Source organism: Pseudophryne corroboree, chromosome 10 (genome assembly GCF_028390025.1).
Source record: "Pseudophryne corroboree isolate aPseCor3 chromosome 10, aPseCor3.hap2, whole genome shotgun sequence".
Classification (NCBI taxonomy): domain Eukaryota; kingdom Metazoa; phylum Chordata; class Amphibia; order Anura; family Myobatrachidae; genus Pseudophryne; species Pseudophryne corroboree.
This window is the reverse complement of record NC_086453.1, coordinates 110,021,802-110,038,467: the sequence shown is the minus strand read 5'-3', so window position 1 is coordinate 110,038,467 and position 16,666 is coordinate 110,021,802. Positions and strand designations below refer to the sequence as shown.

The following is a 16,666-nucleotide window of genomic DNA, read 5'->3' as shown; positions in this document are numbered from 1 at the left end:
AATCAGTGCGATAAGTGGGGGCATTTGAATATCGCTTCTTATTCTCCCTTCACTTTAGACGGGAGATCAGGGGTGTGCAATAACATTTGAATTGCCCCCCAAAGTCTGTAGCTCCTTGCTTTTATCTGTCCTCCTCAACAGCCCTGTATTCACTAACACAAGTGGACCCTTGTCTCCAAGAATATGGACACATTGATTTCCTGCTACTACGAACCCATTTATAATCTGACTGAGGGGGTGATTCAGACCTGATCGCTTGGCTGCTAATTTTGCTGTCCTGCGTTCAGATAGTCGATATAGTGTATATTCACCCGTGCAAGTGTGCGATATAGTGTATATTCACCCGTGCAAGTGTGCGATATAGTGTATATTCACCCGTGCAAGTGTGCGATCGCATTTGTACTAGTGATGAGCGGGTTCGGTTTCCGAGAAACCAAACCCACCCGAGCTTTACCTTTTTTACACGGGTCCGAGCAGACTCGGATCCTCCCGCCTTGCTCGGCTAACCCGAGCGCGCCCGAACGTCATCATCCCGCTGTCAGATTCTCGCGAGATTCGGATTCTATATAAGCAGCCGCGCGTCGCCGCCATTTTCACACGTGCATTGAGATTGATAGGGAGAGGATGTGGCTGGCGTCCTCTCCATTTATAATTGTAGAAGAGACAGTTGATTGCTTGTTTTATTACTAATTGTGGGGAGGATTGGGGAGCAGCTGTTAGGACTCGGAGTAGAGTGCAGAGTTTTGCTGATAGTGACCACCAGTTTTTTTTATCCATTCTCTGCCTGAAAAAAACGCTCCATACCATATCTGTGCTCAGTGTGCTGCATGGTATATCTGTGCTGAGTGCTCACACTGCTTAATTGTGGGGACTGGGGAGCAGCTATAGCAGGAGTACAGTGCACAGTTTTGCTGACAGTGACCACCAGTATACGTTTGTCTGCCTGTTTAACACTCCTGTGGTGGCTTTTTTTTATACTAGTTTAGCAGTCTGCTGACAGTGTCCACCAGGTCCATTATACTGTATATAGCAGTACGGTAGGCCACTGCTGTACCTACCTCTGTGTTGTCAGTCACTCGTCATCCATTAATAATAATAAGTATACTATCCATCCATCTACATTGTATACCTGTGGTGGCTTTTTTTCTTTATACTAGTTTAGCAGTTTGCTGACAGTGTCCACCAGGTCCATTTATTATACTGTATACAGCAGTACGGTAGGCCACTGCTGTACCTACCTCTGTGTCGTCACTCGTCGTCCATAAGTATACTATCCATCCATCTACATTGTATACCTGTGGAGGCTTTTTTTCTTTATACTAGTAGTACTAGTTTAGCAGTCTGCTGACAGTGTCCACCAGGTCCATTATACTGTATATAGCAGTACGGTAGGCCACTGCTGTACCTACCTCTGTGTCGTCACTCGTTGTCCATAAGTATACTATCCATCCATCTACATTGTATACCTGTGGTGGCTTTTTTTCTTTATACTAGTAGTACTAGTTTAGCAGTCTGCTGACAGTGTCCACCAGGTCCATTATACTGTATATAGCAGTACGGTAGGCCACTGCTGTACCTACCTCTGTGTCGTCACTCGTCGTCCATAAGTATACTATCCATCCATCTACATTGTATACCTGTGGTGGCTTTTTTTTTATACTAGTAGTACTAGTTTAGCAGTCTGCTGACAGTGTCCACCAGGTCCATTATACTGTATATAGCAGTACGGTAGGCCACTGCTGTACCTACCTCTGTGTCGTCACTCGTCGTCCATAAGTATACTACCATCCATCTACATTGTATACCTGTGGTGGCTTTTTTTCTTTATACTAGTAGTACTAGTTTAGCAGTCTGCTGACAGTGTCCACCAGGTCCATTATACTGTATATAGCAGTACGGTAGGCCACTGCTGTACCTACCTCTGTGTCGTCACTCGTCATCCATAAGTATACTATCCATCCATCTACATTGTATACCTGTGGTGGCTTTTTTTTAATACTAGTAGTACTAGTTTAGCAGTCTGCTGACAGTGTCCACCAGGTCCATTATACTGTATATAGCAGTACGGTAGGCCACTGCTGTAACTACCTCTGTGTCGTCACTCGTCGTCCATAAGTATACTACCATCCATCTACATTGTATACCTGTGGTGGCTTTTATTTTTTATACTAGTAGTACTAGTTTAGCAGTCTGCTGACAGTGTCCACCAGGTCCATTATACTGTATATAGCAGTACGGTAGGCCACTGCTGTACCTACCTCTGTGTCGTCACTCGTCGTCCATAAGTATACTACCATCCATCTACATTGTATACCTGTGGTGGCTTTTTTTTTATACTAGTAGTACTAGTTTAGCAGCCTGCTGACAGTGTCCACCAGGTCCATTATACTGTATATAGCAGTACGGTAGGCCACTGCTGTACCTACCTCTGTGTCGTCAGTCACTCGTCATCCATTAATAATAATAAGTATACTATCCATCCATCTACATTGTATACCTGTGGTGCCTTTTAGTTGTGCGCATTGAAATATGGAGAACAAAAATGTGGAGGTTAAAAAAATAGGGAAAGATCAAGATCCACTTCCACCTCGTGCTAAAGCTGCTGCCACTAGTCATGGCCGAGACGATGAAATGCCATCAACGTCGTCTGCCAAGGCCGATGCCCAATGTCATAGTACAGAGCATGTAAAATCCAAAACACAAAAGATCAGTAAAATGACCCAAAAATCAAAATTAAAAGCGTCTGAGGAGAAGCGTAAACTTGCCAATATGCCATTTACGACACGGAGTGGCAAGGAACGGCTGAGGCCCTGGCCTATGTTCATGGCTAGTGGTTCAGCTTCATATGAGGATGGAAGCACTCATCCTCTCGCTAGAAAAAAGAAAAGACTTAAGCTGGCAAAAGCACAGCAAAGAACTGTGCGTTCTGCGAAATCACAAATCCCCAAGGAGAGTCCAATTGTGTCGGTTGCGATGCCTGACCTTCCTCTTTTTTCTTTCATTTTTCTTTGCATCATGTGCTGTTTGGGGAGTATTTTTTTGAAGGGCCATCCTGCGTGACACTGCAGTGCCACTCCTTGATGGGCCAGGTGTTTGTGTCGGCCACTAGGGTCGCTTAGCTTAGTCACACAGCTACCTCATTGCGCCTCTTTTTTTCTTTGCGTCATGTGCTGTTTGGGGAGTATTTTTTTGAAGGGCCATCCTGCGTGACACTGCAGTGCCACTCCTAGATGGGCCAGGTGTTTGTGTCGGCCACTAGGGTCGCTTAGCTTAGTCACACAGCTACCTCATTGCGCCTCTTTTTTTCTTTGCATCATGTGCTGTTTGGGGAGTATTTTTTTGAAGGGCCATCCTGCGTGACACTGCAGTGCCACTCCTAGATGGGCCAGGTGTTTGTGTCGGCCACTAGGGTCGCTTAGCTTAGTCACACAGCTACCTCATTGCGCCTCTTTTTTTCTTTGCGTCATGTGCTGTTTGGGGAGTATTTTTTTGAAGGGCCATCCTGCGTGACACTGCAGTGCCACTCCTAGATGGGCCAGATGTTTGTGTCGGCCACTTGGGTCGCTTATCTTAGTCACACAGCTACCTCATTGCGCCTCTTTTTTTCTTTGCATCATGTGCTGTTTGGGGAGTATTTTTTTGAAGGGCCATCCTGCGTGACACTGCAGTGCCACTCCTAGATGGGCCAGGTGTTTGTGTCGGCCACTAGGGTCGCTTAGCTTAGTCACACAGCTACCTCATTGCGCCTCTTTTTTTCTTTGCGTCATGTGCTGTTTGGGGAGTATTTTTTTGAAGGGCCATCCTGCGTGACACTGCAGTGCCACTCCTAGATGGGCCAGATGTTTGTGTCGGCCACTTGGGTCGCTTATCTTAGTCACACAGCTACCTCATTGCGCCTCTTTTTTTCTTTGCATCATGTGCTGTTTGGGGACAATTTTTTTGAAGGGCCATCCTGTCTGACACTGCAGTGCCACTCCTAGATGGGCCAGGTGTTTGTGTCGGCCACTAGGGTCGCTTAGCTTAGCCATCCAGCGACCTCGGTGCAAATTTTAGGACTAAAAATAATATTGTGAGATGTGAGGTGTTCAGAATAGACTGAAAATTAGTGGAAATTATGGTTATTGAGGTTAATAATACTATGGGATCAAAATGACCCCCAAATTCTATGATTTAAGCTGTTTTTTAGGGTTTTTTGAAAAAAACACCCGAATCCAAAACACATCCGAATCCGACAAAAAATTTTCGGTGAGGTTTTGCCAAAACGCGTCCGAACCCAAAACACGGCCGCGGAACCGAACCCAAAACCAAAACACAAAACCCGAAAAATTTCCGGTGCACATCACTAATTTGTACGCCGTGCTACAAATATCCCTCAGTCAGCGGACAACTGCAAATCCGTTCACACCTCACTCGCCATCGAATGTTTTTACCAGTGTGTGCAGTTTGTGCACAGCCCAGGACTTACTCCTACAGTGCAATGAGCACAGGCTGATCGGGTCCAGAGCTGACGTCACATACCCTCCCTGAAAACGCTTGGGAACGCCTGCATTTTCCCTGACAGTCCCTGAAACTGTCAGTTACTACCCACAAATGGCCTCTTCCTGTCAATCAGCATGAGAATGACTGTGCGATTTACATTTTCGTTCCAGCCTGTTGCTGGTCGGCGATGCCTGTTGTTGTTTGGCGACCCGCGTGTGCTTTGCACAGTCTATCGATAATCGCCAATCAGGTCTGATTCGGGCCCTATGCTCTGAATATTCTGAGGAACTAACATCTCCCTGTATGACCCCCTTGTCAGTTCCTAGAAAAACAAATCCTAAAATGGCAGCAGTATGGTGATGCAACGTACATTTACCCTGCTGCCTAGGAGTAATAATTGTCAGTATTATTCATCTCTATAGTAGAGATGAGCAGGTTCGGTTCCCTGAGAACCGAACCCCCCCAAAATTCACTACCCGAACCCGGATCCGAGCCCAACTCTGGTTTTCCCGCCTGACTCGGAAACCAGAACAAGGCAAAACGTCATCATCCTGCTGTCGGATTCTCGCGGGTTTTGGATTCCATATAAGGAGCCGCGCGTTGCCGCCAGTTTCACTCTGGCATTGGAGAGTGTAGCGAGAGGACGTGTTTCCTTCCTCAGTGTCTGTGCAGAGGGAAAGTGGGGTGGCGATTCCAGAATTGTGTTTTGCTGCTCAGTCCAGTGTAGTGTCTTATGCTGCATCAGTCCAGTCACAGTGGTGGTGTCCCCTGCTGCCATATGTCCAGTGTAGCTGTATAAGTCTAGTCCAGTGGTGCTGTGTTGTCCTGCATCAATACAGTGGTAGTGTCTTGTGCTGCATCAGTCCAGTCACAGTTGTAGTGTCCTCTGCTGCCATATGTCCAGTGCTGCTGTATAAGTCTAGTCCAGTGGTGCTGTGTTGTCCTGCATCAGTCCAGTGGTGGTGTCTTGTGCTGCATCAGTCCAGTCACAGTGGTGGTGTCTTCTGCTGCCATATGTCCAGTGCTGCTGAATAAGTCCAGTCCATTGCAGTGGTGCTTTGTTGTCCTGCATCAGTCCAGTGGTGAGGTCCCTGTGTTGCTGTATAAGTCCAGTGGTACTGCTGTATATATGTCCAGTGATACTGCCGTATAAATCCAGTGGTACTGGCCAGGGGCGTAAGTACATATCAGAATCCTGGATGCGAAAAAAGACTAATGGTGGCCCTCCTCCTCACTTTCACCACTTCACCACCAACACACACAGCCACATATACACAATCACACACACACACACACACACACACACACTGTGCCCACCCCGGCACTCTTCTCTGTTATTCTCCCTTCTCACCAGTTTGTTATTCCCCCTTCCCACCTGTTATACACACACACACACACACACACACACACACACACACACACTGTGCCCACCCCGTCACTCTTCTCTGTTATTCCCCCTTCTCACCAGTTTGTTATTCCCCATTCCCACCAGTTATACACACACACACACATACACACACACACTGTGCCCACCCCGGCACTCTTCTCTGTTATTCCCCCTTCTCACCAGTTATACACACACACACAAACACACACACACACACACACACTCACACACTCACACATACACACACTGTGCCCACCTCGTCACTCTCCCCCATTATTACCCCTTCTCACCAGTTGCCAGGGTGTCGGCATGTGGAAACCGCCGGTGCCGGCCATACACGCTGTCAGGTGGAGGGAGGCGGGCAGCGCGGTGTCTGCATGCGGGAACCGGTGCCGGGCATACATGCTGTCATGTGGAGGGAGCCGGGCAGCGCGGTGTCTGCATGCGGGAACCAGTGCCGGACATACACGCTGTCAGGTGGAGGGAGCCGGGCAGTGCGGTGTCTGCATGCGGGAACCGGTGCCGGGCATACATGCTGTCAGGTGGAGGGAGCCGGGCAGTGCGGTGTCTGCATGCGGGAGCCGGTGACGGGTATACGCGCAGGCCGGGGGCGGGTGCTGGACAGCAGGGGTATCAGCGGGCGGGAGTCGGTCAGCCTCAAGGGGCGGGCACACTGCCGGCAAAACCCACTGCCCCTTTCACTGAATAAACAGTGAAGGGGCTCTAGAGGAATAAATGATAAACTGTGGTAGCGACTATGCTCATAAGTGATTGAAGGACACAGGAGGTAATAGAGAAGGTGCCCCCTTCACTGCTGGAGCCCGGCGGCAACCGACTCCATTGCCTCCGGGACTTCCGCCACTGGTACTGGCGTATAAATCCAGTCCAGTGATACAGCCGTAAACGTCCAGTGATACTGCCGTATACTGTATGTCCAGTGGTACTGCTGTATAAATCCAGTAATACTGCCGTATATGTCCAGTGGTACTGCCGTCTAAGTTCAGTCCAGTGATACTGCCGTATATGTCCAGTGGTACTGCCACATAATTCCAGTGATACTGCCGTATATGTCCAATGTTACTGCTGTATAAGTCTAGTGGTACTGCCGTATAAATCCAGTGGTACTGGCGTATAAATCCAGTCTAGTGATACTGCCGTATAAGTCCAGTTATACTGCCGTATATATGTCTAGCGGTACTGCCGTATAAGTCCAGTCAAGTGATACTGCCGTATACGTCCAGTAGTACTGCCGTATAAATCCACTGATACTGCAGTATATGTCCAGTGGTACTGCCGTATAAGTCCAGTGATACTGCGTATATGTTCAGTGGTACTGCTGTATATATATGTCCAGTGGTACTGCCGTATAAATCCAGTCCAGTGATACTGCCATATAAATCCAGTGATACTGCCGTATATATCCAGTGGTACTTCCGTATAAGTCCAGTCCAGTGATACTGCTGTATATGTCCAGTGTTATTTACTTCAAGTAAAGGGGTTATTAATATTTAATCCAAATAATTTTTACAGGGTTTGCCCTGTGTGGTGTTGTAGAAGTCTGCTCTCCTGTGCTGCATTTTGTTATATAACTCCAGAAAAATAATGGAGAACAAAAATTTGGAGGATAAAATAGGGAAAGATCAAGAACCACTTCCTCCTAGTGCTGCTGCTGCTGCTGCTGTTGTTGCTGCTGGGAGTTGATTGTCATCGCAGAGGGGAAGTCGGAAGACCACTTGTACTACTTTAACTAAGCAAATGACTGTCCAACAGTGTTTTGCGAGGAAGACGAAATACGACAGCATTCATCCTGTTGCAAAGCGGATAACTGAGGCCTTGACAGCTATGTTGGTGTTAGACGTGCATCCAGTATCCGCCATTAGTGCAGTGGGATTGCAGTGCCAACCCTAGATGGGCCAGGTGTTTGTGCCGCACACGTGTGTCGCTTAGCTTAGTCATACAGCTATCTCAGTGCACCTCTTTTACTTCTTTGCATGATGTGCTGTTTGGGGATTTTTTTTTTTAAGTGCCATCCTGTCTGTTACTGCAGTGCCACTCCTAGATGGGCCAGGTGTTTGTGCCGCAAACTTGTGTCGCTTAGCTTAGTCATACAGCCACCTTGGTGCAACTTTTTGGCCTAAAAACAATATTGTGAGGTGTGAGGTGTTCAGAATAGACTGGAAATGAGTGGAAATTAATGTTATTAATGTTAATAATACCGTAGGATCAAATTTACCCCCACATTTTGTAATTTTAGCTGTTTTTATGTTTTTTTTTAAATCATCCAGATACAAAACCAAAACCTCGAAAGGGTGGATTTGGCAAAACCAATCCAGAGCCAAAACACGAGCATGGAACCAGAACCAAAACCAAAACAAAAACAAAAAACACGAAAAATGCCCGCCGCACATCTCTACTGTATAGTAACTTGGATCTAAGCCATGTAAATGTGATAGGTTTGTAAGATAAAAATTAATGCTGCAAAGATTTTCTGTGAGTCAGATAGAGCAAAATGTTTCATTATTTGTACAGCTGAAGCGTATAGAAACCTTTAATGCATTATTTGGGTGTTCTAACTAAACTCCCTCCAAAACTTTCCTTCAGCATCATCATGTTTGGGTCTTGAGCCAAAATCCATAGGCAAACGCAGGGGGGGGGGAGGGGGGGTTCCGGTTGCCGGGAAACCCCCCTTCTCTTGGCAAGCGGCTCAAATTATGAAAACAATAGCAATGGTATATAATACGATAACTAGAGCTACTACCTCATAATGCTGTTTAAGGGACAGAGCAGAGCTGCTGCACATGCCCAGTGGTTTCATCTTCTTCTACCAAGTTTGCTGTGTGAATCCTCAATCAGTACTGGACAAGAGAGTAGCTACCAGGAAGAAAAGACAGGAGCCTTACCATGAGGTGGGAGAATGTGTGCTTAAAAAGTGCAGGACTGGTTCTATTATGTTTGTGTATTTATTTATTATGGTATGTTTAATCTTTTTCCTGACCACATATTGATATTATTTAAATGTGTGATATAACCTATACTATAGATCATCTATATTGTTAAATATTAATACTGAATTCCATACAGTATACATTAATGTCCAGGGTCTTTACTAGGTTCTTTTACTGCTCCCCCAGACTCCGACAATTGCTTCAACGTTCTGCAGAGTGGGAGATTGTGTACTGCAGTTGGAAATCCCCCTCTAAAAATCCTGCGTTTGCCGCTGAAATCAGCATACAGTAAATATCGCAATGTTGGTCAGCAAGTTGGAGCAGTAAGAATATTATATTTACCTCACTGTATAAGGGAAAAGGGGTGCCTAGACAGGGGGAGGAGAGTACTAATTTCCTGGGCTGGGGCTTGTTGTAGTGGCCCGTCTGCAGCCTGACAGCTGCTCCTGAAGGGTTAAAATGTCCAGCCGTGCAGAACGTGGCTCCACACATACTATTTTTTTTAGGGAGCATGGCCACACTGCCTTGGTTTTGGCCACTTTCCCCAGTACCCAGGCCTGTAGTCGCTCTCAGCAGTATTGGCATACAGAGGAGGGTCTGGGTATGTCAGGAAGACGGAATCATACCCCCAAGATAAAAAAAAGGTGCCTATTCCCCCTTTTGTGGTTGGCACACAGCTCTTTCTTAAATGCCCAACATTATTGATTTATTTATTTATTTATTTATTAACAGCTATTTTTATAGCACACACATATTCTGCTGCACTGTACAGGGAATATTTCAGTCATTCACATCAATCCCTGCCCCAGTGGATCTTACAATCACTAGGGGAGCTGTATGAAGCGGTGAAAAAAATGGAGAAGTGAGCTGCTACTTATAATTTTACTAGTTACCAGACCGTCAAAATGACGGAACAGCATAACAGTAATGTCAACACCGGCGGCTGTGCACACCCTAATATAGCAACACTTGACTTGCTCCGTCAGGTGCCAACTAGTGGCCACCGAAGCGCAAAACACTTGAATTCCCCCCATAGAGGAGAGGAGTAGTGTTAGCCTTTTATTATATAAGACAGAATGCACTTAATAAATGTTACCTTAATGTTGATTGGTTGCCATGGGCAACTTGTCCATTGGCCCATTTCTCCACTCTTTTCACTGCTTCATACATAGCCTCCATTATTCCCTATCACATATACACACATATACACTAGGGTTAGTTTTTTCAGCAGCCAATTACCAGTATTTTCCTTTGGGGAGATTATGGTACGAAATCCAAGTACCTGGAGGAACCCACACAAACATGGAGAGAACAGACAGACTCCACACAGAGAGGACCTTTGTGAGAATGAAACACAGGTCTCAGTGCTGTGGGATAGCAAGTTAATCATTGTGCCACCCTGCTAATGAATCATGGGCATACCCTCCCCTAGTATCAGGTCTCTTTTAACAGTTTTGGTATAATGTGGGTCTAGTTTATTGCTGAAGCACATTAATAATAATAATAACAATAACAATAATAATAATAATAATAATAATAATAACGATGCACACCTTAATTTTCTATTTTTGTAAATGACCCTCGATTTAGGACAAAATAATTGAACTTCAATAAAATGTTAGTAGCAGCTTTGCCTTGCAGATATACTGTAGTTATTATTTTTGTGCATGTACTATATATCAGTGTGCTGGATTAAATATGCTGATTTCAAGGAAATAAATTAGACTTGGGGTAACTGTATTTAGGTATTATTACCACTTATTTATATGGTGCACACGTATTCAGCAGCACTTTATGTCGAATACTTATGCTGCCCATACACTTGTGCGATGCCCCACGACGCGACATCGCGAGGCATCGCACCGGCAGTTCAGATGCGATGGAATCGCACCTGAACTGACAAAGTGATTACCATGCGATCATGCAATAGATCACATGGTAATCACGTGATCAGCACGTCACCGCAGAGTGGGAGCGGCCTCTGGCCCATCGCACATCGCAGTGCGATATATCTCATGCGGTTTTAAAACCACATGCGATCACACTGCGATTTGATAAATATTAAGTGCAGAACATACTATCTTGAGACATGAGATTCGACCGGCGTGCCCGCGCATCGCGTCGAAAGGTACCTAAAATGTGCATACAATCCTTCGATTTCTCTCACAGATGCTGTCGAAATCGAAGGTTAGCACCAATTATCTCACAAGTGTATGGGCACCATTATAGTAATTTACAGCAGTCCCTGTCCCAGTGGAATTCATAATCTTCAGTATATTCTAGAATATATATATTTTTTTTTGTCAGAAGCCAATTATCCCAACAGTCAGTTTTTGTATTGTGGAAGGAAACTGGAGCACCTGGAGGAAACCCACACAAACACAGAGAGAACGTATAAACTGCATGCACATAGGGCCATTTTGGGAATCGAACCTAGGACCTCTGGGCTGTGAGGCAGCAAGCTAATTGTTGCACTGTACCTAATAGTACTGTATAAATATCATATATCACAAATGCTAAATATGGGGCCGGATGAAATGCAGTGCAAAACGGCCGGAGATTCCAGCCGATCTTGTACGTTCTTTTTAAAACGGCAATCATTTACAAGGCAAAACCAGGTTAGTTTTGCCTTGTAAAGGTTTGGCGCTTTAAATAAAAAAACTTACAAGTACATCTGGAATCTTGGAGCTCCGGCTGTCTCGCACTGCATTAGTCTACAAATCAAACCGTCCTGCGAAAAGGAACAAGTAATAGAAGTTTTACAGTGTAAGGAGATGACATGACTTTTTTCTTTACATTTCAAACCGTATTGGTGGTCATGAGGGAACATTCCTAACACCTGCAATTCCCCCTCTTTCCTCCCTGGCTCTTTCTATTTGGACACTACAAATAACAAGATATTCATCAGTTATTTCCTATTGAACTGAATTACAAAATGGTTTACGGCTCTCACAAACAATGAAAACAACAGGCTGTTGTGGATAACATTCCGTACATACCCTGAAGTACAGCTTATTGTTGAATGTCTTTTACACCTCCTCTCTTGTAAGTTTACACCTTTCTGTCATCAGTTGCAATCAGATCCTGTGGCATTTACAGAGAGACCTGGAGACAGAGTCAGAGGTCACGGAGAATAAGTCCTGCCAGATCAACAGGATATCTCTGAGTATCTAAACAAATACAACAAAGAAAAGGAGCTAACAATATTGTTTAGGTTTAACCCATTTATATTAACCTGCAGCTTTTCTTATTCTGGTATACATGTCAGATGCAATGGATTGCCTCAAAAACAAGGCCCTTGTAAAGAAACAGAAAAGGTAAGGGCATGACACTACTTTAATGAACAGTGGGTTATGGTGAGATAATTAGGAAAGGATTGGAAGATGTCTGTAAAGATAACATATCCTTAATCTGGGGAAGAGGAATGCAATTCCCTGACCTTTAAACTCTTGCTAGAATAACAATAATAGCCATATACAGAAATCACACTACTACACGGAAATGTGAGCTGTTAAAGAGAGTTTAAAATTAAAAAATAATTTGGGTGCTTTCTTATGGCCCAAATGTAAATGAGACAGTTGTCTCATGCTGCAGGAATTTTGGACAGAAATATTTTTTAAAATGATTTAATGTATATTTTTTGGCTACGATAGTCTGAAGTACTGGTTTATCACTTAGATTTAACTTACATTTGTCATTTCTTGTGTTCACCACATTATACTAAATGAACACATTTGAATCTAAGTTGTGTGATCTGGAAGTGAAAGACGTATTTAGTAGAGATGAGCGGGTTCGGTTCCTCGGAATCCGAACCCGCCCGAACTTCATTTTTTTTTACACGGGGCCGAGCGACTCGGATCTTCCCGCCTTGCTCGGTTAACCCGAGCGCGCCCGAACGTCATCATCCCGCTGTCGGATTCTCGCGAGGCTCGGATTCTATCGCGAGACTCGGATTCTATATAAGGAGCAGCGCGTCGCCGCCATTTTCACACGTGCATTGAGATTCATAGGGAGAGGACGTGGCTGGCGTCCTCTCCGTTTATAGAGAAGAGAGTGAGACTACTAGAGAGAGACACAGTAGTAATTTTGGGGAGCATTAGGAGGAGTACTACTACTTGCTGAAGTGATAGATAGTGTGACGTGTATATCTGACTTGTGGGGGAGACACTGACAGTGGGGAGCAGTTAGAGTCTGAGAGCAGGACTCAGGAGTACATATAACGTACAGTGCACACTTTTGCTGCCAGAGTGCCACACTGCCATTGTGACCACACTGACCACCAGTATAATATATATTGTGATTGTCTGCTTAGGAGTACTACTTGCAAGTTGCTGATAGTGTGACCAGTGACCTGACCACCAGTTTAATAATCACCACCAGTTTAATATATATATATATATATATATATTTGTATATAATATATATATAATATTGTATACCACCTACCCGTGGTTTTTTTTTTTTCCTTTCTTCTTTATACATACTACTATAGTAGCTTACTGTAGCAGTCTGCGGTGCTGCTGAGCTGACAGTGTCCAGCAGGTCCGTCATCAGTCATTACATAATAAATATATATACCTGTCCGGCTGCAGTACTTGTGATATTATATATATATATATATTGATTTCATCTCATTATCATCCAGTCTATATTAGCAGCAGACACAGTACGGTAGTCCACGGCTGTAGCTACCTCTGTGTCGGCAGTCGCTCGTCCATCCATAATTGTATACCACCTACCCGTGGTTTTTTTTTTTCCTTTCTTCTTTATACATACTACTATAGTAGCTTACTGTAGCAGTCTGCGGTGCTGCTGAGCTGACAGTGTCCAGCAGGTCCGTCATCAGTCATTACATAATAAATATATATACCTGTCCGGCTGCAGTACTAGTGATATTATATATATATATATTGATTTCATCTCATTATCATCCAGTCTATATTAGCAGCAGACACAGTACGGTAGTCCACGGCTGTAGCTACCTCTGTGTCGGCAGTCGCTCGTCCATCCATAATTGTATACCACCTACCCGTGTTTTTTTTTTTTTCCTTTCTTCTTTATACATACTACTATAGTAGCTTATTGTAGCAGTCTGCGGTGCTGCTGAGCTGACAGTGTCCAGCAGGTCCGTCATCAGTCATTACATAATAAATATATATACCTGTCCGGCTGCAGTACTAGTGATATTATATATATATATATTGATTTCATCTCATTATCATCCAGTCTATATTAGCAGCAGACACAGTACGGTAGTCCACGGCTGTAGCTACCTCTGTGTCGGCAGTCGCTCGTCCATCCATAATTGTATACCACCTACCCGTGTTTTTTTTTTTTCCTTTCTTCTTTATACATACTACTATAGTAGCTTACTGTAGCAGTCTGCGGTGCTGCTGAGCTGACAGTGTCCAGCAGGTCCGTCATCAGTCATTACATAATAAATATATATACCTGTCCGGCTGCAGTACTAGTGATATTATATATATATATATATATTGATTTCATCTCATTATCATCCAGTCTATATTAGCAGCAGACACAGTACGGTAGTCCACGGCTGTAGCTACCTCTGTGTCGGCAGTCGCTCGTCCATCCATAATTGTATACCACCTACCCGTGTTTTTTTTTTCCTTTCTTCTTTATACATACTACTATAGTAGCTTACTGTAGCAGTCTGCGGTGCTGCTGAGCTGACAGTGTCCAGCAGGTCCGTCATCAGTCATTACATAATAAATATATATACCTGTCCGGCTGCAGTACTAGTGATATTATATATATATATATATTGATTTCATCTCATTATCATCCAGTCTATATTAGCAGCAGACACAGTACGGTAGTCCACGGCTGTAGCTACCTCTGTGTCGGCAGTCGCTCGTCCATCCATAATTGTATACCACCTACCCGTGGTTTTTTTTTTCCTTTCTTCTTTATACATACTACTATAGTAGCTTACTGTAGCAGTCTGCGGTGCTGCTGAGCTGACAGTGTCCAGCAGGTCCGTCATCAGTCATTACATAATAAATATATATACCTGTCCGGCTGCAGTACTAGTGATATTATATATATATATATTGATTTCATCTCATTATCATCCAGTCTATATTAGCAGCAGACACAGTACGGTAGTCCACGGCTGTAGCTACCTCTGTGTCGGCACTCGGCAGTCCATCCATAAGTATACTAGTATCCATCCATCTCCATTGTTTACCTGAGGTGCCTTTTAGTTGTGCCTATTAAAATATGGAGAACAAAAATGTTGAGGTTCCAAAATTAGGGAAAGATCAAGATCCACTTCCACCTCGTGCTGAAGCTGCTGCCACTAGTCATGGCCGAGACGATGAAATGCCAGCAACGTCGTCTGCCAAGGCCGATGCCCAATGTCATAGTACAGAGCATGTAAAATCCAAAACACCAAATATCAGTAAAAAAAGGACTCCAAAATCTAAAATAAAATTGTCGGAGGAGAAGCGTAAACTTGCCAATATGCCATTTACCACACGGAGTGGCAAGGAACGGCTGAGGCCCTGGCCTATGTTCATTGCTAGTGGTTCAGCTTCACATGAGGATGGAAGCACTCAGCCTCTCGCTAGAAAAATGAAAAGACTCAAGCTGGCAAAAGCAGTAGCACCGCAAAGAACTGTGCGTTCTTTGAAATCCCAAATCCACAAGGAGAGTCCAATTGTGTCGGTTGCGATGCCTGACCTTCCCAACACTGGACGTGAAGAGCATGCGCCTTCCACCATTTGCACGCCCCCTGCAAGTGCTGGAAGGAGCACCCGCAGTCCAGTTCCTGATAGTCAGATTGAAGATGTCAGTGTTGAAGTACACCAGGATGAGGAGGATATGGGTGTTGCTGGCGCTGGGGAGGAAATTGACCAGGAGGATTCTGATGGTGAGGTGGTGTGTTTAAGTCAGGCACCCGGGGAGACACCTGTTGTCCGTGGGAGGAATATGGCCGTTGACATGCCTGGTGAAAATACCAAAAAAATCAGCTCTTCGGTGTGGAAGTATTTCAACAGAAATGCGGACAACAGGTGTCAAGCCGTGTGTTGCCTTTGTCAAGCTGTAATAAGTAGGGGTAAGGACGTTAACCACCTCGGAACATCCTCCCTTATACGTCACCTGCAGCGCATTCATAATAAGTCAGTGACAAGTTCAAAAACTTTGGGTGACAGCGGAAGCAGTCCACTGACCAGTAAATCCCTTCCTCTTGTAACCAAGCTCACGCAAACCACCCCACCAACTCCCTCAGTGTCAATTTCCTCCTTCCCCAGGAATGCCAATAGTCCTGCAGGCCATGTCACTGGCAATTCTGACGATTCCTCTCCTGCCTGGGATTCCTCCGATGCATCCTTGCGTGTAACGCCTACTGCTGCTGGCGCTGCTGTTGTTGCTGCTGGGAGTCGATGGTCATCCCAGAGGGGAAGTCGTAAGCCCACTTGTACTACTTCCAGTAAGCAATTGACTGTCCAACAGTCCTTTGCGAGGAAGATGAAATATCACAGCAGTCATCCTGTTGCAAAGCGGATAACTGAGGCCTTGACAACTATGTTGGTGTTAGACGTGCGTCAGGTATCCGCCGTTAGTTCACAGGGAACTAGACAATTTCTTGAGGTAGTGTGCCCCCGTTACCAAATACCATCTAGGTTCCACTTCTCTAGGCAGGCGATACCGAGAATGTACACGGACGTCAGAAAAAGACTCACCAGTGTCCTAAAAAATGCAGTTGTACCCAATGTCCACTTAACCACGGACATGTGGACAAGTGGAGCAGGGCAGGGTCAGGACTATATGACTGTGACAGCCCACTGGGTAGATGTATGGACTCCCGCCGCAAGAACAGCAGCGGCGG

General features: G+C 44.9%; 1 protein-coding gene across 1 annotated transcript in view; it reads right to left on the bottom strand.

Annotated features, from left to right (window-relative positions):
• The window catches only part of NTN5 (netrin 5), a 248,179-nt gene extending 236,221 nt beyond the window's left edge, over positions 1-11,958 (bottom strand). The window contains exon 1 of the mRNA XM_063942736.1: positions 11,811-11,958. The gene's annotated coding sequence lies outside the window, so the exon portion shown is untranslated. The remainder of the gene's footprint in view (positions 1-11,810) is intronic.
• Positions 11,959-16,666: the final 4,708 nt, after the last annotated feature.